The sequence below is a fragment of the Stegostoma tigrinum genome, chromosome 33, assembly GCF_030684315.1.
Source record: "Stegostoma tigrinum isolate sSteTig4 chromosome 33, sSteTig4.hap1, whole genome shotgun sequence".
In the NCBI taxonomy this organism is placed as follows: domain Eukaryota; kingdom Metazoa; phylum Chordata; class Chondrichthyes; order Orectolobiformes; family Stegostomatidae; genus Stegostoma; species Stegostoma tigrinum.
Window position 1 is genome coordinate 25,179,657 of NC_081386.1, and position 24,117 is coordinate 25,203,773.

The following is a 24,117-nucleotide window of genomic DNA, read 5'->3' on the forward strand; positions in this document are numbered from 1 at the left end:
GGACATGAAACATCTAGCTATTGAGACTGTTTCAATGAGGTGTTGTCACACCAATTCTCGAAACTGAAATGGAATTCAGAATTAATACCTGGAAGTAGGGCGGTGTCAAGACTGGCATTTGCTGCCCATCCTTAGTTCTTGAGAAGGCGTTGGTGAATCTTCTTGCTGAACTACTGGGCCTCTGCCATGGAATTGCTCTCACAAAGATGTTAGGTTTGTGGGGGTTCCAAGATTTTGACCCAGTGACAATGAAAGAACTGTCAAAGGCGGGTAATGTGTCACTTGTAGGGGATAAGTGTGGTGGGGGGAATGAGGCTCATGTCCGATGTGCTGGTGTTCCCACGGACCTGCTGCCTTCTTCCCACGTGCCGGCATAGGACTGTCAAATCGGTGGATCAAGAGCAGAGCTGCAGTTTAACTAACCTACCAGGCTAAGCAGCCGTGAATTGAAAAAGGGAGAAGCTAAGTCTCCGATTAGTTTATGGTTATTTTTCTAGAGCTCGTCTTCTTGGTGATGTCACAATGCTAGTACTGATGCCATAACAGAATCGTTATGACATTGTAAAAGGTGCGCCGTCTCTTTCAATATTTGTCCAAAATTCTTCTTAATTGTAATTTGCAACTGCATTTTCGCATGGAATCTAAATTTGTACTAGAAAATAATGAGGAAGGGGGTTTGAGATAGCAACAGTAGGTTATACTGTTCATTCTGTGAGCGAGCAGCTACACTCGATAAAGGACGATTCACTAGATTTCTTATATTTCTTTGATTTACAATTCTTACAATCGAATCGAGATTTAACGCTGGTCTATTGCATCATACCAGCTAGCCCTTATGCTGAAGGCAAACGGGTCGGGGAAGCGAGGATTTTGTGTTACTGAGTGTTGAAGACAGGGGCGCAATTCATAGATCGGTCTACATATTACCTCTTTCATTGGAATATACGGATAGATGTGTGAATCTGAAAGGTAAATAAGACAGATAGAAAAGCAGATCAAAAGTCGTGTTGTTCACAGGACCAAACGTTCCTGGGTAGGCTGTGAGAAAGGGAAGCTTTCAGACTCAGTGGTGTTGATCTCAGTGTGGACATTGTGTGTGTGATAAGGCAGATGAAACACATTTTGGGTGAAAGCGAATTTACTGTAGTTAGGAGATAGTAAGGACTGCAGATACTGGAAGCCAGAGTCGATAAAATGTGGAGCTGGAGGAGCACAGCAGGTCAGACAGCATCAGAGGAGCCGGAAAGTCTTTACTGCTGTTAGAAAGGGTAGCATTCAATTATGAAACCTTTTGCTTTAGAACAGCTCCTGACGCAAGGAAACAGTCATGAACAAATCATGCTTCACATCGTCTTTACTGGAAAGAGAGGGTGGGGTGCAGGTAAGTTAGGGAGGTGGCTGAAGCTGGGATCAAATTGTTGATTAAGCGAAGTATACTTTAGTTCAAGAGGCTTTTAATTCCGGAAAGTTCAATATGTTCCATAGCTGCAATGTGTTGAAAATTTAGACTTGAGCCTGCATAATGGGGATATGGGTTATTGGATGTCGTATAACATGCATTCACGAGCCAAATCGGAAGACCCAATTGCGCTCATTTGCAAAAATAAACCATAACATATATCGGCCCACTTGAAATCTGAGTGCCCTTCAATGTGTGTCCTCTGTGTTCATTGTTGCAAAGCATTCACACAATGAAAAGGTTCATTGATAAGATTATGGTGAACGATGCAGCAGGTTGCATGCAGGACGAGAGGATAAAGACCTAATTAAAGCATGAGATCTTCAATTAGCTCACAACTCCCTATGCAAGCATAAATCCTAGTGGACAGTTAATATTTATTGACTGTAGTCAAATTGTTCAATGAAAATCGAACTCCATATGCAAACTCCAAACCGAGAAGTTACCTCCTGTTTGACTCTGCTTCTCGTGCACGGTAAATGTTTTCAGAAAGGTTCAGAGAGTGTCAATGCGCAAAGCAACTCATCTGTGCGTGTGTACGCGCGCGCGCGCATCAGTGGGGGTGGCGGTACAAATCTACGAATTTTTGCTTCGCCACCAAACTCATTCGATACAGAAATTTTCAACTGGCAAGCGCTTCTAAGGCGTTGCAAGGAAAAGCGGCTCATTCGAAGTGATAGTATTGACAGGAGGGAAATACAGCACTCAGCAGGTTTGCTGATACCCCAGAACCACACACTTCTGTAATGAGAAAACTGACCTGAAGTTAACAAAGTTAAGAATCATATGTAAAAAAATCTTAGATTACGTACAATAGATTATGTATCTTTCAAAATCTATTCTTGTTGCTTCCACTTTCAGAATTAAATAAATGATTAAAACCTTTTATATGAATGAGTTGCACATGTAAAAACCAAGCACTCATCTCTGAACTGCTTACTCAATGTTCAATGCGTTAATCCTGCCATTTAAAACACAGTGCAGATCATTTCATTTCCTGGGGAGATCGTCTATAAAATCCAACAGTGAAAATAAGCACAAATCTGATAACCAGCAGCTTGATTTGGGAAGAATTCTTAGCTTAAAGTGAGATTCAGAAAGCCGGAAGACAATTTATATTTGGGGAACAGAACCAAATCAACACTGAAGTAACCATTCTCTTACCGTGGAGGTTGAAACCTGTATTGAATCCAATGAAATGTTGGGTCCTTTTGAACATTTCTGCACTCATTGTCACAGACTCAAAGGATTATGTTTATGCGATCTTGACATCGGGAAATATGTCAGAATCGTTTAGAATTTTGAAAAGACAGAGAACCAGCAAGAGAGTGAGCGGTGGTTTGGACTTTGATTGTCCTGGGAACGCGCGTCTGTCACATCCTATTAAAAATAGTGCACGCGTGGTGTTATTGTGTTGATGGTTTGTTTGTTTGCTAATTGTGCCCTTTGCTGTCGAGCAGCTGAATCCGTTTAACCTACATCGTGGAATGCACGTAATGTTACGAAGTGGTGTTTGTGAAGATTGGCTTCACAGCATCACCTAGGATAGGTGGAGAGTTTACAACGACATTTCGTTTCCTTTGTGTGAAATCTTTGGTATGTTATAGAAATGATAAACTTATGCTAAATTAGAAGACAGCGCAATAACGTGGTCCGATACGTGAAATTTTGGAAACCTGGGCATTTTATGTATGTGAGCATAAGGAGGCGGGTACGAAGGGAATTATAGTCGTGACCTGGATATCAAACCAATATCAACCATTTAGTATTTAAATAGTATGGAAATACAGAGAGCAACAATAACGACAAGAAGGCTGTCTATGAGTATGATACAGCGTTAGGACTGTTCATTTCTCTGGATTCTTTTTCACCCTAAACCTTTTATTCTTTCTGATGTGGCCATTTGACGACTCCATCGAATTGTAGAATTAAGAAAGAAACAAAAAGCCCGTTCAATCTGTCCATGCTCTTTTGATATACAATTAATGTACAAACTCATAGCCTTGATTTCTCACAATCTCCCCATGTTTTATTCAATTTTCTCTCAAAAAGCATCTCAACTATTGCAAAGAATTAATCCACTCCATATAAAAACAAAAGTTGCTTAACTCTCCGATATAACAAGGTGTAGAGCTGGATGAACCCAGCAGGCCAAGCAAAATCAGAGGAGCAGGAAGGCTGACGTTTCGGGCCTAGACCCTTCTTCGGACCCTTTTTCTGAAGGGTCTAGGCCCGAAACGTCAGCCTTCCTGCTCCTCTGATGTTGCTTGGCCTGCTGTGTTCATCCAGCTCTACACCTTGTTATCTCACATTCTCCAGCATCTGCTGTCCCTACCGTCTCTTGCTTAACTCTCTCCTGACTTTCTTATTGATAATCCATCTAGAATGAACAATTTACTCTTGTCATCCCCTCGAAATTAAACAGAGCTTCAGTTAAAGCTCTTGCTTTCTTGTCCTAATGAAACCAGTCCTAGTTCTAGCATCTTATGTCACGCCACATTGCTCCGGTACCTCTCATCCCTTGCATCATGCTTCTGAATGAATCCATACTGTCAGTCCCCAACTTGTTTCATGTCATTTCTATCTGTGGCAACAGGCACTTGGTGCGTGAAAGTACGGTCAGAGACAATAGAGAGAATTTTAATTTATACACTGCCAGTTTTATAAATTATCAGATCAATAATTTTGTGTAACACTGGGAGGACATGTTGCAGTTGTAGAGGACATTGGTTCGGCCACTTTTGGAATATTGCGAGCAATTCTGGTCTCCCTCCTTTGGGAGGGATGTTATGAAACTAGAAAAGATTCAGAAAAAAATTACGAGCATGTTGCCAGGGTTGGAGGGTTTGAGCTAGAGGTTGATGCTGAATAGGCTGGGGCTATTTTTCCTGGTGGGTCGGAGGCGGAGGGGTGACTTTTTAACATCATGAGAGGCACGGATAGAGTAAATAGCCAAGTTGTTTTCTCCAGGGTGGGGGAGTCCAAAACTAGAGGGCATAGGTTTAGGGTGAGAAGAGAAAGATATAAAAGGGACGGAAGGGGCAACTTCTTCACGTAAAGTGTAGAGCGTATATGGAATGAGCTGCCAGAGGAAGTGGTGGAGACTGGTATGGTTACAACGTTTGAAAGTCATCAGGATGGGTATATGAACAGGAAGGGTTTAGAGGGACATGGGCCAAATGCTAGCAAATGAAACTAGATTTATTTGGATATATGGTCGGCTTGGACGAGTTGGGCCGAAGGATCTGTTCCCGTGCTATATATCTCTATGACTCTAAAACTATCTCACGTAAAGTCCATTAAGATTGTTACTAAAATAGAACGCCCAAAATAACCACTATCTGTTCTATAAAATGTTTAAAAATTAATTGAACTGCTATGAATTTGGTATGACCTTTTAGCTATAGATTCTGAAATGGGAAGCGTACGTGTTGTGTTGGGGATGTTTATCCACTATTTCTTCTTGTGCTGGCTCACAAAGAAAATTAAGCAGCCCAAATGGATTACGTCCTCACATTTCTTCATTGCTCCCTGTGTTTTGTTTTGCAGACTGTCTGAAGAGCTGCAGTTACCAAAGGCGAAGGTGGCCCAAAACGCCACACTGCAGACGAATGCGTGGAGCAAATACAACACGCAAAACTGCAAGAAGCTTAAAGGCCTTGGAGAAAGATAGGCTGCTGTTTGGATATTGGACTACCAGTCATAGGCGAGGACACCTTATAGAGCACTACTATTGACATTTATTTATTACTGATTTTTATCAGACTTTTGACTGCTGAAAGGAACGCTTTGTATTTTAGAAGAAGCTTGGATTTCAGCTTGTGTATTTTATTGTAACTGAATCAAAAATTTCCCTATCCACTGCTACTTAGATCTTTGTTGTTCGTTTTCGCATACAGCATCAGCACCATTGAGGTCCATTTCATAAGGCTCAAAATTAGAGATGTGTGTGTGTGATGTGTGTAGGACTGATGTAGGAATGGCTCAGTTAGTAAATACATCACAACTTCATAGCACGCCCAGTAAAGGAGGCGTCATCGCGACAAAAACTGAAAGCAAGTAGCAAGTATTCCTAATGGCAGCTCCTACTATCTCTGCTGCAAATATTCCTAATAAGCTCGGTGAGTCCAAGTTATTCTTAAAAGAGGAGGCGGTCTTATTTTGTTTTCGAGCCCACGTATCTTTAAGAAGTGGGAAGATTTCAGAACAGCCTTGCTAAAATTCATATATGAATTTGAACACAGGAATATATCAATATTAACAAAATTTGAATGCGTCTTATTGTTTGCTTATAGAGAGAAAATGAAACTTTACCCTGCTTGTACATTTTTAAATAGACATATTAGAAATTGCGTTTTGCGGGTTAGTTTGTATTTCTGCAATTTTCCGATATTTTGCAGGTGCTGGCCTTTGCTGGGAGGGGGTTACACTGTGTACGGATGGTACAATGCCCAATGACATTACCCTCGCATCTCAGGGTTTCTGCACTGGGCACAGTTGGCTATTCCGATGTAAAGTACCTCTACCGTTGCACTAGATTGGACCGTGTATTTTCCCTCCCATCTCACTCTCCCCATCCAGTTCAATCTGCAGTTTGATGACTGGAAAATCTGCTATGAACCAGTGAAATCTTAAGGGGGTTTACATTTATTATGCCTTTTAATATATTTCTTGAGATGTTTAAGAGCTTCCTAAAACGTTTGATGAAACAGACGAAAATAGGTCTACCACAAAAATGAGCACGTTAGTCATTACCAATACAAACCGTGACAGTAATTCACTTCGATGTAGCATCTCATTTTTCTGGTGCAGGGGTAATGTCCCAACTCTGAGCCAGAAGTCCAAAATCAGAACCCTGTTCTAGATTTCTGAAGAAGGGTCTAGGCCCGAAAGGTCAGCTTTCCTGCTCCTCTGATGCTGCTTGGCCTGCTGCGTTCATCCAGCTCTACACTGTGTTATCTCAGATTCTTCAGCAAATGCAGTTCCTACTATCCCTGAAACAATTTTAATCCCCATTCTACATCTGTGTCATAACATGTCTGAACAAGTTGTTTTAAGAACAGCTACAGTTCCACTTTGCATAATTTAGTCAGTAAATATAGTTGGGAACTTTTAAATAAATGTTTTTCAAAACATATCCATTAATGGGCTTACATTCAAAATAACTAGCCCAATTTAGCAGGCTTTTCATAGGATCTTCCAGCAAATTAATTACTGAAAATTTCTGCTGATTACAAACTCACCTGAAACGAACTTTTGTTTTAAAATATAAAAATGTTAGAGAAATTCAAGTGGACTGGCAGCATCTGCGCAGAGAAAATAACAGTTAATATTTCGAGCCTAATTTTACTTGTTCGGAACTGCTTTTATTGCAATGAGCAAAATCTCAGTGATAGATACATGTCGGGATCATGGTTAGATATCTTAGTGGGGTCAAATTCAAGCACGACCTTTTAAAGCAATCACAGAAGATGGCAAAAACTCTTAAGTTGTGCAGAACCCTCCGCAGTCTCTTGCGCCAATATTGATGATAGTGTTGGAATTACACTCAGGGAAGTGCAGCGGCGTGGCAACGCCAAGCCCAAGACTTACGGTGAGAGGCGTGAGAGAATGGACCAAATACAGTTTTTTGTTGCAGTCCAAGAGGCAATGGGGGAAGTAATGGCTTCATGGTATTACCGCTAGTCTATTAATCCAGAAATTCAGTTAAAATTGCGGAGACTGGATTTATATCCCTCCATGGCAGATTGTTAACTTTGAATTCAATAAAAAAATCTGGAAATAAGGATCTAATAATGACTATGAAACCTTTTGCATCCTGATCAGTTCTGAGGAAGGATTACCGGACTTGAAACGTTAACTCTTTTGTTTTCCTTCACAGATGCTGCCAGGCCCGCTGAGCTTTTCCAGCAACTTTGTTTTTTTATTGTTGTTGTGACTATGAAACCCTTACCTGGTCTGACCTTACTGTGACTCCAGACGCATAGCAATGTAATTGACTCTTAACTCAATTAGAAATAGGCAATAACTGCCTGAGACGTCCATACCCAGTGAATGAATAAACAAAACAGAAAGAGGACAAAGGACTTTATCCCCACTTCCAAGTTTGGGTTCAAGAAGCCATGGCTTCTAATAATTTCAAAACGTGTGATCACATATAACTCGAAGAAAGAACGAGGAGGAAGAGAGAGGGAAAATAATGGCAAGAGAAAGATAAGCGTTCTTAAAGAACATTTCAGGAACAGCGGAAGTCCAAAACGCTTTTATTCGTAGGCTTATTAAACAAACATTTCCGCCGGCTACGAGAAGCAATTTATTTAGCGCCGCTCCTGTTTCCGGACTGAGCTTGGCTCTCTCAGCACTGAGAATAATGACAAAAACGCGGGAACATTCAGCATCTGTCTGGCTAAACATTTAACACAAATTTAGCAAGACTCAGATGTTGACTATTATTTCCAATGGAACTGATTTTAAATTGAAATTATATACACAATTTCCTGCTAAAATAATTGTCGGTTAAATCCAGCGACTATTATAAATCGTAAACCGAAACATAAACATAGGAAACAGTAAAACAATTAGTGTGGAGACTATTGTTTTATGTTTTGGAAATTAAATTTAAAATGAGAATATCGCGAAAAGAGCGTAGACCTCCAATATGAGGGTTGAAATGGAGCCCCAGCTACCTGTGCATTAAGAGATAATTTATTTTTGATACAACCAACAGTTGTATTGCTCTTTAGTTTACACGTTACACCCTGATGGAATGTTTACTTCTTGCACCTTTGTCCAATCTTTTTTATTGAGTAATTAACAATAATGTGAATGATCAATTTCTAGAAGATGTTATGTTGAAATTCTACGACAGCTTGCCAGGGACTTTTTATTGTTGGTATCTTTTTGTGACTATTTTTACCCGAAATGTATCTTGCGCAATAAGAGGAAGAAGGGTTGCCTGTAAACTTAAGCAAGTAGAACTTTAATTCGGAAGAATCTGAAATTTCGTGCATCTCAGGGGTTGGGGACCCATGCTGAGAAATTATTCTGATTTGATGCTGTTAGTTCCAGATGTTTCGGATTAAACCCTTCACTGGGTGTAAATTGGAGGAGAGGTTGATGTACAGATTTATGGAGCAAAGCTTCAAAGAATTTCAAAGAGTATGAACAGAGGATTCCATACTTTTCTGAAACAAATTTCTTTACATGTTAAAGGATGCAACACTATTTTGAGTAAAAGTTAATTCTTATTAGGATGTTCTTCAATAATTATCGAATAAATTCTAAAGGATGATCAATTTCTTGGTTTTTTTTTGGCACGTGGGATGTGTTGGTGGGGAGGGGGGGGGGCGCGGTGAGATTATTTGTTGTATGTTTGTTGCAGGAATAAATCCTCGTGCCAGATATCAATTGGTAGAAGAAGGAACGAGAAGTTAAGCTTCCATCAACCCAATGGCTATGTAGAAACGTGTTTGCAATTAGTGTCGAATGGTTAATTGATTTGTCATTTTCGCTCAATGCAAGGACTCTGTGCCTAGCTGGGAAATTCGTTTCTCCCCCAAAATAGAAACCATAGTAAGAATGTTTAATATTCCGTTGGGTAAAGGAAGGACTTCGTCTACCTTTATTTTCATAAGTTCTTCTTTATATTTCCATGGATTTGCTCAATTCGTTTTCTTACATCAGTAAAAACAGTATTGAAAACTGTGAACGCTTAATGCATGTTGTTGCACAGCATTGTCCCCAGCACATATCCGTTGGTGATTCAAAGCATTGCAGGAACTGATTAAACATTAAAACCTGTCACCGCCCACTCGTACATTAATTCATTAATATTACAGCAATGGAAATCCACCAATGATGGTTGTTTCGTTGGGCAAAAACGTAACTGTTTACATGAACCCGACGCTTGTCCACATTTTTATGCTGTGAATGATTCAGAATAAACCGGGAATAATACTATGTAACAACTATTTTAGTTTCATTATTCTCAAATAACTAGGTAATATTTCGGAAATTTTTATGATATTTTATACAATATTTTATAGCTTAATTTATTTTCCTGTCAGCAGGCTTTGGCCACAAGTTATTTCCTGTTCTTGTAATATTTATTTTGAACTTTGGCCACTGGCATTTGGAATGGATTGAGAAATCTCAACTAATTCTGGACTGTACCAGCTTTATCGTACCCTGGATCAGAAGTTTGTCATCCGAGTCGTTTTTCCTTAAATACAAATATATTTGATGCTTGCGCAGTAAAACTATGTACCTTCGTCTCTCCTGCACATTGCAATCTTACTGCTCGAGCACTACACGCTCCTCATATTCATTATAGATTACTGGACGCCAAGTTTAATTTAGTTTGGGATTCTGTTTTGTAATTGAAATAGATTCTCAAGCACAGTTAGTGAACTGTAGCTGGACACAAACATAGATTTATCATTAATCATTGTGTCAACATCATTATGGTTAAGTACAGATTTAAATTTCATTTTAAGACCTTATTACGTCAAGTCGGTTTCCTCGTGTTGCGCGTTGGTACTAAACATGGTCCCAAATCCTATCTTCTGCTGGTGATCAAGGTAAAGAGCAGGCGACAAAAGTACAAGCACGAACTGACTAGCAATATCTGTAAAGAATCTCAACAACTGGTCTTCGGTGAACAGCGAGGACAGGCTAAGGGATAAATGGTCTTCGGTTAAGTTAACCACTGCAGACCCCAGTGTCCGCGGATTATCTGGCAATGTCCAATTACAACCGTGTATAGAACATGGCTAGAACAAGTATGACGATTGTTACTTAGAGCAATGTACCCAAACAAACAAATCAATGCTTTGAGTGTCTGAAGCATGCAGCTTCATGTAGATTGTCTCGCATTTAAACTATAGCCTTACATCGATACTGCCCCGGAATTTCCGAAGTTCGTAGAGATGTTGGAGGAACGGTCTGGAGACATGAGAATTAATGTAGCGACTTGAATACGGATTATTGAGTTATTTTGTTTGTGAAGAAATGTAGGTTGGTTTTCTTTTGGTGATGGAACCAGGTGATTGGTGTCTATTGGTGTCAATCAATAAATTTCGGTGGCAAGACACATTCTTTTCGAGGATAGAACGGAGTTTCCTTATGAGAGAAGATCTGTAGATTGTTGGTTTAGGGATGTTCATTAGAGTTTGCAAAATAGCTAGTCTGAGTTGAGGGCAGGGTGGAGGTCCATGGACATCGAGCCCAGATCAGCCTACCCCGTACAAACCCAGCGTCCAATGCAAGATATAGAAGCCAGCCTACACCGCCTCTGATCATTACGGAACAACCACGGGCTGCAAAGACCAGCCAACCATTTATAACACAGAACTGTCTTTGAGCATCTATTCCACTCTCTGCAACGCAGAATAGCTCATTATAGTTCGCAATATATCCGTTTGTCGATAAAGCAGTTAGACATTCACGTTGTTGAGTTCACACCAAAGGCTACAAAAGACTAGTTATCTTTCCGCGTTAGTAGTCAATAAACGTATGTTACATCTCTTGTTTCGTCTGGTTCAAGTGACTTTCATTGGTGGATTTTATTCCGAGATGCCCTGATACTTACATTCACATGTGCAGTTTTGAAACTCTTAATTCTCACTGGGTTACCATCGATGGCGACTGGGGAACCTTAAGTTCCCCAGTCTTGAATTTCCCACATTTAGGCAGGTTTCAATGCACCAAACCCAAAAATCTTGAACTGTGAAACACTTTGGGTATTTATTTTTCGTTAATAAGATAACGGAGCAAAACGAAAGACGATGACGCGATTGTAAAGGTGAATCTGGCGAAGATTTTATTATGGGGCTTTAGAGGCTTGGTTGATTCCGTGCAGATACTCTACTTTTACTTAAGAAGACAAAGTGATATCTTGTCATTTTAACAATTTTGTCCAACGGCCACTTCCAACTGAGCTCAACTTCTTGGAACAGAACTTCTCACTGAGAGCCCCGCCTTTGAATCAAATATTTGTCCTTATGAAACTTACTACAGTAACGGCTATGAAGGCTCTGTAAATTCTAACACTCCTTGATAGATCGCCCGATAAAGGATTAATTCAGTCACCTCTGGAGTTCGTTCCACCACGCGGTATGAACAAGGGCGTCTCACTTAGAGCAAATTCTGAAGTGATTGGGGTGAAAAGTTCGCCGTACCAAGCTCCAAGGCAGAGAACACGAATCTTACATTGTTTTACATCGAATTTTGAGTTGACTTTACACCCACAATCTATTCCTGATTCAGGTTCGTCTAACCTTCCTCAAACTAAACATTATCGGACGTTTAATCGCGTGAAGTCTACATGCTTTATAAAACCGGCCACAGGGCTTCAAGTTTTCCAATCACAACCCAATGTTCTCATTGAAAGCAACTCGCAAAGCAGGAAAGGATGAATACGAAGAAAATATCAATTAGTTAGTCAAGTGAATTGTTCGTGATCTTATATGAGAAACTAGCTGTAGAATTTTATGACGTGCATATTGAATCATTGACTAAAGTACTCCTAGCCACACGGCGTGGGTGTCCCTACAAGCTGACGTTATGTTTCTGACCTGAATGTGACGCCTACCTTACTGAAACGTTGGTCACCGACTCCCGTCCTTTTTTTGTTCTATTTCTTTTAATTTCCATCAATATGAACACACCGCGTTGATATAATGATTCACATCTGCGCTCTGAATCCTACACCAAAGTTTCATATTGTAAATGAGAACGCCAATCAGTTGAAGCAATGTGCAATACTTTCAATTTACTTCCGTTTCATTGTTCTGTTAGCACACATACATCCCCCTGATCATCAATTAAATGAGAATATTTCTTACCTAACTTTTAGTCTATCTTGGTAATATCTTGAAACACTAGTAATCGCATAAAGTAACTACAATCACAGAGAACAAAGTGTGGAGCTGGATGAACGCAGCAGGCCAAACAGCATCTTAGGAGCACAAAAGCTGATGTTTTGGGACTAGACCCTTCATCAGATCCTAAGATCCTACGATGCTGCTTGGCCTGCTGTGTTCATCCAGCTTCACACTTTGTTATCTCGGATCCTCCAGCATCTGCAGTTCCCATTACCTCTGATACAATCACATATAACTAGGCATGCTCGTCTTGTAGAATAGGATTCTTGTGACTATCACTGCAACACAGAAGTCCCTACAAGAGCCTCCCTTTTAGTTTGTAAAACTATGCTTGTAATCCACTGCTGGAAGTCCCAGCAAGTTTGAATAGACTCGTCTCTAGGACTACAATAGGTATTTTAAAATATGCATCTAGACACATCTAGAATTGGTGCGATTTAAACCTAGTACTTTAAACCTGGCACACCACCATTGCACAACAGAATCGTAGAGATATACAACATGGAAACAGACCCTTCGGTCCAACTCGTCCATGCCGACCAGGTATCTTAAACTGATCGAGTCCCATTTGCCACCATTTGGCCCATGTCCCTCTAAGCTCTTTCTATTCATATACCCATCCAGATGCCTTTAAATGTTACAATTGTATCCACCTCCATCACTTCCTCTGGCAGCTCATTCCATTCACGCACCACACTCTGAATGACAATGTTGTCCCTTCGGCCACTTTTAAATCTTTCCCCTCTCACCTTAAACTTATGCCCTCGAGTTTTGGACTGCCCTAATCTGGGAAAAAGGCGTTGGATATTTAGCCTATTCATGCCCCTCATAATTTTATAAATCTCAATAAGGTCAGCCCTCAGCCTCTCACGTTCCACGGAAACTACTCTACTCTAGGACAGTTACAGATCTTTTTTAGGAGTGTTTAGATTAGATTCTCTACAGTGTGGAAACAGGCCTTTCGGCCCAACAAATCCACAGCGCCCTTTGAAGCATCCCACCCAGACCCATCCCCCTATAACCCAAACACCCCTGAACACTACAGGGAATTTAGTATGGCCGATCCACTGAGCCTGCACATCTTTGGACTGTGGGAGGAAACCGGAGCAAACCCACGCAGACACGGGGAGAATGTGCAAACTCCACACCCGAGGCTGAAATCGAACCCCCGGGTTCCTGGCGCTGTGAGGCTGCAGTGCTAATCACTGAGCCACCGTGCCGCCCTAATTGTTATGAAGCATCCCTGGAGCAGGTGGGAATCGAACCCAAGCCTCCTGACTTAGAGGTAGGGGTACTACCACTGCATCTCCAGAACCTACCTTAGATATTTTCTCACCATGTTCAGATATGGAGTTGCACGCATTTGGAGTAGGTGGGCCCTGAATCTGGGTCCAGCTGTTTCTTGAGGTAGGGGCACTACCACTGAGCCTCTAGAGCCCTCCAGTGAGGCCCATGTTCAAATCTAGCTCACGTGGTTGACATTCTTCTTCTGTGACTCAGTGTGAACTTGTATCTGTTAGCACTCCTGCATGGCACCTCGGGGTATTTTACGCTACTAAAGGCGCTACCTGAAGGGAATTCATTTTTCTCCGGAAAATCTGGAATTAGGAGTCTAATGATGGCCATGAATCCGTTGTGAATTGTCAGAAAAACCCATTTGGTTCACTGACGGCCTTTAGGGAAGGAAACTGCCATCCTTACCTGGCTGGCCTACTTGTGACTCCAAACCTACATCAACATGGTTAATTCTTAACTGCCCTCTGGGCAACGAGGGATGTGCAATAAATGCTGGACTAGTCATCGACGTCCTCATTCCATAAATGAATAAAAACAAAATAGAAACGGGCATTCCATTCAGACCCTCGATCTTGCTGCCGCTTTGAATGATGTCATGGCTGATGTGGATTTAACTGGTTCCAGCTGCCGTGGCAAGTTGTTGTTGTCACACAGTATTCAAGGAGGCTGAGAGGATAAAGCCAGAATGATAGGCCAGAGCTTGGGCCTCTTGTGGCAGTGGTAATGTCCCTCACTTAGAGCCAGGAGACCCCGGTTCAAATCCCACCTGCTCCTGAAGTATACCATACGAGTCTAAACAGCTTGATTAGAAAATATCCATTACTATGGCAGTGGGCTTTTGTATTGGAGTGGTAACTTTCGTACTTCTGCTTCCCGGAGACCCGGTTTCGAGTCCTACATTTTCCAAACATATGCAATAGCATCTCTGTATCCACTTCCACCATTTCATCTGGCGAATGGTTCTAAACAGGCACCAGGCTCTGCGTGAAGAAGTTGTCGCTTCGGTCCCTTCTAAATCTTTCTACTCTCACCTTATGCCCTCAAGTTTTGGACTGCCCTAACCTAGGAAAAAGACCTTGGCTATTCACCCTATCCATGCCCGTCGTGATTTTATAAACCTCTATAAAGTCTCCCCTCAACCTCTGACGCTTACAGGTTCTTTTTCCTGATGTGTTATAACGCATCTTAGGAGCAGGTGGGACTTGAGCCCAAGCCTTCTGATTCAGAGGTAGGGACACTCCCTACTTTAGATATTTTCTAACCATGTTCAGAGATGTTATTGCACGCATTTGGAGTAAGTGGGCCCTGAATCTGGGTCCTGCTGTTTCTGAGGTAGGTACACTTCCAGTGAGCCACAAGAGCCCTGCAATCAGGCCCATGTTCAAATCTAGCTCACGTGACTGACATTCTTCTTCCATGACTCAGTGTGAACTTGTATCTGAGGAAGGGTCACCTGACCCTAAACATTAACTCTGTTTTCTCCTTCACAGATGTTGCCCGACCTGCTGAGCTTTTCCAGCAACTTTGTTTTTCAACTTGTATCCGTTAGCACTCCTGCATAGCACCTCGGGGTACTTTACGCTACTAAAGGCGCTATCTGAATGGAATTCATTTTTTTCCGGAAAATCTGGAATTGGGAGTCTAATGATGGCCATGCATCCTTTGAGATTGTCAGAAAAACCCATCTGGTTCACTGACGGCCTTTAGGGAAGGAAACTGCTATCCTTACCTGGCCTGGTCTACTTGTGACTCCAGACCCACATCAATATGGTTAATGCCCTCTGGGCAACGAGGGATGTGCAATAAATGCTGGACTGGTCATCGACGCCCTCATTCCATAAATGAATAACAACAAAATAGAAACGGGCATTCCATTCAGACCCTCGATCTTGCTGCTGCATTGAATGATGTCATGGCTGATGTGGATTTAACTGGTTCCAGCTGCCGTGGCAAGTTGTTGTTGTCACACAGTATTCAAGGAGGCTGAGAGGATAAAGCCAGAATGATAGGCCAGAGCTTGGGCCTCTTGTGGCAGTGGTAATGTCCCTAACTTAGAGCCAGGTGACCCCGGTTCAAGTCCCACCTGCTTCTGAAGTATGAACAGCTGAACAGCTTGATTAGAAAATTACAATTGCAGAAGGCTTTTGTGTTGGAGTGGTAGCTTTCTTATTTCCACTTCCCGGAGGCCTGGATTCGAGTCCAACATTTTCCAAAGGTGTGTAATAGCATCTCTGAACAGGTTGGTTAGATTTTTAAAATAAAACCTAAACGTTAAGCCCGGACACACTCTGTTCACACACGATAAGGATCAAACTCTGGAGCAATTTAAATATATGTTCCCACTCCTACCTTCCATTTTGTTGGCGTAACCGGGTTGAATATTTAATTAAATTGTGATTAACTGTAACCAGTTTATTAATCCGTCCAACTCACTCTTAGCACATTGATTGATTATGATTGTATTTTAGAACTGGCGAATTTAAATATCCGTCAGACACACACTTATTGTAGGAAAGAGTGGGAAACGGTTCTTTTCCGCCTAAATTTTCTATGAATCATGTTCGGGTTGCAGAGGACGTGGAGGCTGGAAAGTTTTTCCCCCCCTCTCTCTGTAACGCACGGGGCTTTTGAGAAACAACATAAAAAAGCAGACTACAAAGACCTTTTTATTCAAATTTGTTTTGAATTTAGCGGATTTGCATGAAAACTGCATGAAATGACCTCATCGGCAGCTGCTATTAGCTGTTTAATTAACTCGCGAATGACAGGAGGAGACGGGGTACGTGCCCGGAATTCTATTATCGCTTCTTTCACACTCAGACACAGACTCACACACACACATGTACAGAAACAGTGTGTGCGAGCGAGTGAGACAAGAGGCGCCAAGCCCTTTTACCCGTAGCCCAGAAGAGGTAGAGAGGGAGAAAATTTCAATAAACATTGAGGACATTTCATTCCCCATTTCAAGAATGAGATCCATACGTTTCGAAATGCCTCTCGAAGTTGTCTGCCTCCAAACGAAACACTGAAATACTTTTAAATACTTGAAAATAGGTTCGCCAGAGATACTAAAACCCTATTATGCAACATAACCCTTCCCACCAATGTCTGAAGAAGTGACTCACTTAAAGAAAATAACTTCACACCACACAGTTAGAGAGAAAAAGATGACCCGCTCCTCCATGATCATTAGCACTTCTGTCTGCCACGCCTGTTAAGTCCCTGGAGACTATTGTTTGAGTAGAGGTTATTTGGGGTCAACTAGTGAGGTTAAGACGGTCGTCCACTTTTAGTACCATATCTTTAAATACATTTCTAAAACCATGTTGCTAAGACCTGGACAAACTCGAATGCTTTAAATATTATGAATATAAAATTACTAAGAGAAGGCGGGAGAGTTTGAAACAGCCATAGAATCTTACAGACGAGGCTATTCGTCCTTCTTGATTGGAACTGCTCTTTAAAAGAGTTTACTTGTTTCTCACTACCCTGCTCAGTACTGTTAAATACTAATTTGTCATCCATCCTCGAGGTATTTAATTATCTGGACGATTACAGCTGCAGATTTCAATTTAGGTTTCACCTTTTTTATTTTTAAAAAGCTTTAATAAATTACTCTGAGATTATCAGAATTGCATCAAATTTGTGTTTCCCAGGTAGCACTTGTGACCTAGTTACCTAACCACAAATTAAATTAGCAGCCTACAATAGTTAATACAGCCTACATTGTCTTTGTAATTAATCTTAGATAGAAAGAAATATGATTACATACACAAACGTTTCAACCTGAACACGCTTCTGAGCAGCAGGTATCGTGTTGAAGCAAGTCTGCTGGCTGAGCAAGGTGTCTGAGAATTAGAAAGCAAATTGAAACTTTTCCAATTGTCATCTGCTCTTTACATGCAGACCATTGGCTCAGAATTGTAAACTATAGAGAAATGAAGATCCATGTAACATTTCCGATTAGAAATGTTTAGATATGACATTACTGCGTGCTTCAAATGGAATTGTGGCGAGCTTGAAACAGAATGGACAGCCAAGTTCAAGTGCAAGTTCGTGGGCTTTATTGAGAGCTATGCTCGCCCCCGTCTCGGGCCTTTTGTCCGTTCCAACAATTGCTCTTTATTCCTACCCTGTACTTGGCACTGTCTGGGCGCCTGTGCATCAAACTTAAAGCGCACTGTTGTGGTTTTGGGACACAAATTATGCTGTAGCCGAAATATCTGCCATATCATATATGTACTCCCATTTCATCCTGATTGGCATCGAGTCATGAGTAAAACGCTCAACACGTTGCAGCTAGACGCTGTCGGGATGAGTTTTTGTTTTTTTTTAAATAGAGGGGGGTGGGGTGTGCTGAGTTTGGTAACTTTCAGTATCAACGGAGACGAAAGATCTCTAAACTTCAACAACTTTGGCTTGTTGGTAGTCGGGTGAATTGGAACTGCACAGAGAACTGCATTTTGACCCTGGAGTAAAGGTAAGGATTGTCTGTGCATTTGTTAAGGCTACTGGCTTTTGGGATGGAATGGGAGGGGGAGGTGTGTGTGCTGGGGTCAGAGACGTTGCTGCTTGTGTGGACATTGAGAAGTCGAGCTCTAAATGGCTATGTTGTGGAATGTTGGTGCTTGCTGGCATTTGAGAGGGAAGGAAAGGCATGTCCAATTTTTGAATAAATCAGAGGTCATTGGCGGTTGCTATCTGGGTAGTGACACTGTTTGACCCGACACAAACCTCTAGAGCTAGGACTATTAACTGGTGCCACAACGAGGTTGACACAATGCCTGAGTTGAATTACTAACCTTGCGGAGCAATGTCACCTCAGCCAGCCGTCCCCTCTCATCGAACACGAACTTGTTAAACAGTGTCATCGCTGAATCGAACGATAATCCGTTTAATCGATTATTATTAACCCTACAGGGTTTTTTAATGGACCGAGGGCAAGGTTCACCAGACGAGTTCATACATAAATCACAATGGACAGAGCCGGAAGGAGATGCCATTTAAGCCTGTTTAAAGCAGGCTTGAATACAGTTCCTTCTCCCCTTACCTGAAACAGATTTTTAAAAATGTTAGCGTTTCTCTACTTAGTTTGCCAAATAATAGACCTCTATCTTGAAATGAAAACGGAAACTGAGCCAGGCAAATGTGAAGCGTTCTGATGGAACAATTAAATTGCGAAGTATTATAGTAAAACTGGAGCGTGCATCATATGGCCAGTTTGGTAGAAAATGCATTGAATGCGCCTTCATATTCTGCAGTAAGTTAAATTACGCTGAAATAATTTTCTCCTGTGGTTGTCGCTTGAGTTATCAGCTACTTGCATGCTGATAAAATTATACCATATCCACCTATGAAGTTACGGGAGATTTTATACAGCATACGCATTGGTAAAATGGTCATTCAGAATAAATTTCCAGAACAGGCCCGCTATATCATTTAGATTCTGAATTGGTCAACAGATGTATTCGTTATAGTGCATTCGGATCATCTGAGTAGGGATTAAATACAGATTAGGTGGTTAGGACAGCTCATGTATATTTTTTTTCAGAGTTCTGCCATTAGTTTCTGTGTCAGCGATGTTGTATTAGATCGCTTAGCTGTACCGGAAGTGCATTGGGTTTATGCTGTGTTCATTTACTGGTGTACTCAGGAGTAACCAAACTACAGAGAGGTCAGCGCGACTCAAGCTCTGGCGGAAAAACCAAATCTAACTCCGGCGCGTTCTGTTTCCTTTCAAGAAAGTAACGCCCATTTTAGGCAGATTCCAGATAATTAAAAGTGGAATTGTGTAGCCTTCTCGTAACGATGAAGCCTAGAATGATTTGCTGCCGTTTGCAGGCGTGGACCCAATATTTGACCTGAGTTGTGAATCTTAACAGACTGATAATACAACGCATCGCTGCCGATGTTTTGTATAATTTATGACCGTAACCGGATTTGAAGGATTCAGCAACGCGGGTTAATAGCATCTGGAAGAGGGAATGAATGTGTTTTGTGAATGAATGGTGGTAGGGAAGCAGCAGATTAATAACTGCTTGGCTTCTGCTGAATGCCTGCTACTGTAATTATAATTGAGGGATAGGTTCCAAAACTAGCTTTTGAAACCCGTGTACTTTTACGAGAAGCTCAGTGAACGTCCTCGGCGTATCCCGTGAGAGCCCCTTCTCCCATTGACTGGGGGCAGTGAATTGACGGGATTGGTTGAGTCGGGATTGAGCCGCTGAGTTGCTCAGTACGGCGCTTGGTTTGTTTGCCGGTTGATGTCAGGCAGGAGGAATGCGACGCCGAGTTGCATTTGGGATGTCGTCGAGAACCATTCCTCCCACCTCCCATCACCATCATCAAGGACAGGCGGAAAGGGGCTGGTAATTTCACAACCAGCCATTTTGTATTACGGTGCAGATTTCAGTCTCACGCTCCCAAGTCATCCGAAGAAGATTCTTAAATGCAGCCCTCAAGTTGTGAATGCACCAAGCTCAAATAGACGCCACAATCGCTTGTGCAATTTAATGAATGAATGAAAGTGATGTTTGTAAACTCGTTCCGGCTCTTTTAGGAACAACCATCTCATGTGCTGGAATACTTTGCGTACCAAAAAAAATGTAATAAATCACCGCTCGTGTATCCCTCGACTAAACTACAATAGGAACTCCATCGCCCAATTTTCAAATCCGCCAGAGTCGGAAATGCGACTGTAAGCTGACCCCCGAGTTAATTTCTGCCCCCAGCATCCAATTGCTTGCTCCCTTTGAATCAAATTCTTGAAGACTCACCATTATTGTCATATTTACGTGACTGGAATATGAAAAGCCCACTTCAGAAACATGGCGCTCTGGAAACGGAGCTTTGTAACGTCTGAGATCTAGCGTCATTACACTGGTTTCAATAAACAAATTCGATACTTTAGAAAAGAGAAAGTTGCTTCCAGTTTTAACACGTGAAGAAATTTAAGGGAGGGGGATCATTCTTTTTATATTTGCCTGTTCCTCTCCTCACAATCCGTGGGATAAACCCTTTCCACCCTTTGTGTAAAATTGTTTAGCAAACCGTAATTGGTCTTCGACGGTCCCGGTGCTTCTGAACCCCAGCATCCGGGCGTTCCGGTTATTGCGGCCTATTTATTGACAGAATTGACATCCTGTCATGTTTATATGATACTCCTACAAACTCCAGGATCATAGTGAGCTTCATATTAGAGGAAAAGTAAGGAGAATTCACTCCAACAAGGCAATCGATTGTCCAGGTTGTCTCCAAATTTCCCATTACACAATAATTTAACTACTCAATTATATTAAAAAGTAGGTTATTTATAACACGGATGGGAGCCATACAGCTGGGCTTCCCTTTATCTTTGATAAGACCCAACGTGTTTCTATCATATTGACTTTCGAAAAGACACCGTAACAGAGAAAGACATTGTAAACGTTGAAGCAAGGTTGATGGATTTTCGAGGTTGCCTTGGTGAGAAAAGCGACCAAAAAGGAAACTAATTGAAAGAGTCCGCAGGTCATTTTGGTATTTTCAGGTCCTATTTACACCGTCTATTTCTAACCTTCCTCGCCTTTTGTTGTTTTGCTTCAATCCGGCATGTGATCATTAAAATGGTTGTTGCCATTGTGGGGGCAAAAGAAAACGAATGGCTGGCAAATATGTTAATATCAAGAAATTAATTTGCTTGGTGCTCAACAGAAAATAAAGCCAACTTCTAAAGCCGAAATGGTTAGATTGTCTTCCCGCACTGTCCATTGTGACAGGAGTAACGAATCGAACTATATTAGTTGATATGTATTAATGAGAACTTGGGGGACAAAAAGCATTAACCGGAATTCAGCGGAACTGACATTAATGCTAAAAGGTAGCAGAGGGAGAAATGTTGTTAAGTCCATAATTTGTTTGGACAAAGGCCTCACCCTTTATTCACTTAACTGGTTCGTCTTAGTTAGATGTAAGGTTCCATGCAACACTCATGCACGCAGTCACATTGCTTCAAATCCCTAGCCACACAAAACATCTCGACTAAAAGGGAACCAGTGTAACCAGCAAAATTAAAAATAAGTCATAAAACTAAAGGATCCTAGACGAAACAGGAAATCAACAACCAACAGAGGGAAATGAGATTTCATTCATCTGGGATTACTTTCTGCCCCACCTAAAAATAGTGCCAACTCCAATTTAATCGTTATCAGCAATATCGCCACCTCAAACCTTTAGATGATTGAGAAATAAGTGGAAGGGTGAATAATTCAATGCTTTAAACGACTTCGTATTAGACACTGAGTCCCTCCCACCTAAGGTGCAGAAATTCTGGCTTCACTGCTTTACTAATACGTTTACTAATGCCATTTAACCTTGCTGCTCAGTTTCTGATAATTCGCTTGGAATTCTCATTAATAAAAATGTTAACATTTAAAGACCCAGTAAAACAGATAATGAAATAATTTTCTTGACATGGCCGAGTTTATTTAAGTTGGTAAGATAATATATTCGTAAATTTGAAAGGCATGTCGACGCCCTTCTCTTGCCCAATAGGCCATATCTTTAATCTAGAGCATTTTACTTTTCTGCTTCGTGCTCAAGCAATAAACGGTGGACAAGACAAACATTTCAGACAGTCCGTTTTTCTGATGATTTGTACAAATCTGTTTCTACCCATCTCCCATGATCATAACGAGTAATTAGTTATTATAGAATTGGAGATAAAAAAGATGAAGAACTTTACAAATGTAGAGAAATGCTGACAATCTGAATTTAATAACATCTTTATAATTCCTACAATAGGCAGCGGGTAAATCAGCTTTTGAAGGGCCTAAAGCAGTCAAGGTTTCAGATGCATGTTTTCGAAGAGTTATCTTGGAAGCACTCATATACCTTTTCTATTTCAGACCTTGACCAGGTCTGTTGATTAGTCCAGCAGGTTTTTTTGTTTACCAGAACGTTGACCTTAATGCTAGGAACCTAGAAACCACGCTTTGACCCTACCACAAGGGTTCGAGTTTACACCATGGTGATAGCACGTTAAGAAATAGTTTCGAGAATGTTGACCTGAGCTCCAGGAATTGACTGCAGTTTCTTCCGTTTTCTAGAATGTGGCCAACAAATCCACACCTCCACCCCGCCCTCCACACCAACACCACCCCCCCCCCCCACCACCACCACAACACACAAACACAAACACAAACACAACTGCTTAAAAGCGCAGCACAGAATATGCTTTACAAAATCGAATAACATCACTCAATGTTTTAGACATTTTAAAAAAATTCACTTTCCACACCGATCTGCCATATGAGTCAATTAATTTACTTCTTATTCCTATCACTATGATTTCACCTGAAAGGCAGTTTTGGTTTTTGCACGAGATTGTTAGGGGGGAGATTTCACTCTTAGTTATGTGCTTTGGTTCCGAAAGTCACGGTGTACGTGCGTGCTAAGGATGGGCGCTCCATTAACAGCCAGGGCTGCGTGTTCGGCTGCAGTCATTGTGCCTCAGCTAATGCACCTGCTAGTCTGATTACATTTGAGCACTGTGTACAGTAACTCAATAGCGTTCTCCACAATACCGTCTTTAGATCAGCACAATCCTCCTTTTTCTAGGCACTTAGGCCTATGTTCTTCAAAGCAAATTGCCCTTTCTATAACCCATTTACAACCAATTGCGCACACATCTGTTTCCCCCCCTTGAAAAAAATCTCTTTATGCAGCTTGATCTGGAACCCTTGCACCTTCTCTCCTCTCATTTAACTCGTTGTCCAATTTATAATAAACAGATATTAAAGCGTTGCAAGTCATTTTCACAAAAGAAAATTATTGATTTCCAATATGCCGGTGTTTTTAAGGGTGTTGGTTATTACTGTGATGTCAACAATGTAACGATGCTTTGGTAGCTGGTTGTATTTAGAATATCAAAAGTCCGATCATGAATGACATTATTTAAAACCGCTTATATTCATTTTTCATATTGAAAGCGTGGCTACCACTTTGATATTCCTATAAAATTAATGCGATTAGTATCTGATTGCTAGTCACTACGTTTGTACCAAACATGGGGCAGTTGTATGGAAAGCATCTTGCACATTTTCAGTTCATAATCTCCTCGGATAGAGTCCAGAGAAAATAAAACGTTTAGCCCAATTCTGCGACAGAATAATCTATTAGCATTTCTCTTTACACCTGCATTTCTTCTCCTGGGTGTCTTAAAAGAAGGCTTTTAATATGGGAATTTTCCAACGTTTGGGATTTGTACATGCAAAATTCCAGATTCACAATTTATGAGGAGATGGATTATCACCATCAGGAACAAAAAACAGAATTTCCGGACTCACTGATTTTTCAGTTTTAATTTCTATTTTTTGCTCTCTAAATCCGTTCCGGATCTGGTAATATCCAAGCCTTTTGCTCCCAGCGTTGACAGATTTCCACCATCTGCAACCTGATCCCACACAAAGTTATTCAAAGAATGATGCGAGAAAATGACAG

The 24,117-nt window shown here is 41.2% G+C and overlaps 2 long non-coding RNA genes across 2 annotated transcripts in view; both read left to right on the forward strand.

The window, feature by feature from the left end:
- Nucleotides 1–8,754, forward strand: part of LOC125467192 (uncharacterized) — an 89,432-nt gene extending 80,678 nt beyond the window's left edge. Inside the window, exon 4 of the long non-coding RNA XR_007250590.2 lies at nucleotides 5,009–8,754. This is a non-coding gene — a long non-coding RNA (uncharacterized LOC125467192). The remainder of the gene's footprint in view (nucleotides 1–5,008) is intronic.
- A 9,150-nt stretch (nucleotides 8,755–17,904) lies between these two features.
- LOC125467191 (uncharacterized) overlaps nucleotides 17,905–24,117 on the forward strand; it is a 181,608-nt gene continuing 175,395 nt past the window's right edge. The window contains exon 1 of the long non-coding RNA XR_007250589.2: nucleotides 17,905–18,118. This is a non-coding gene — a long non-coding RNA (uncharacterized LOC125467191). The remainder of the gene's footprint in view (nucleotides 18,119–24,117) is intronic.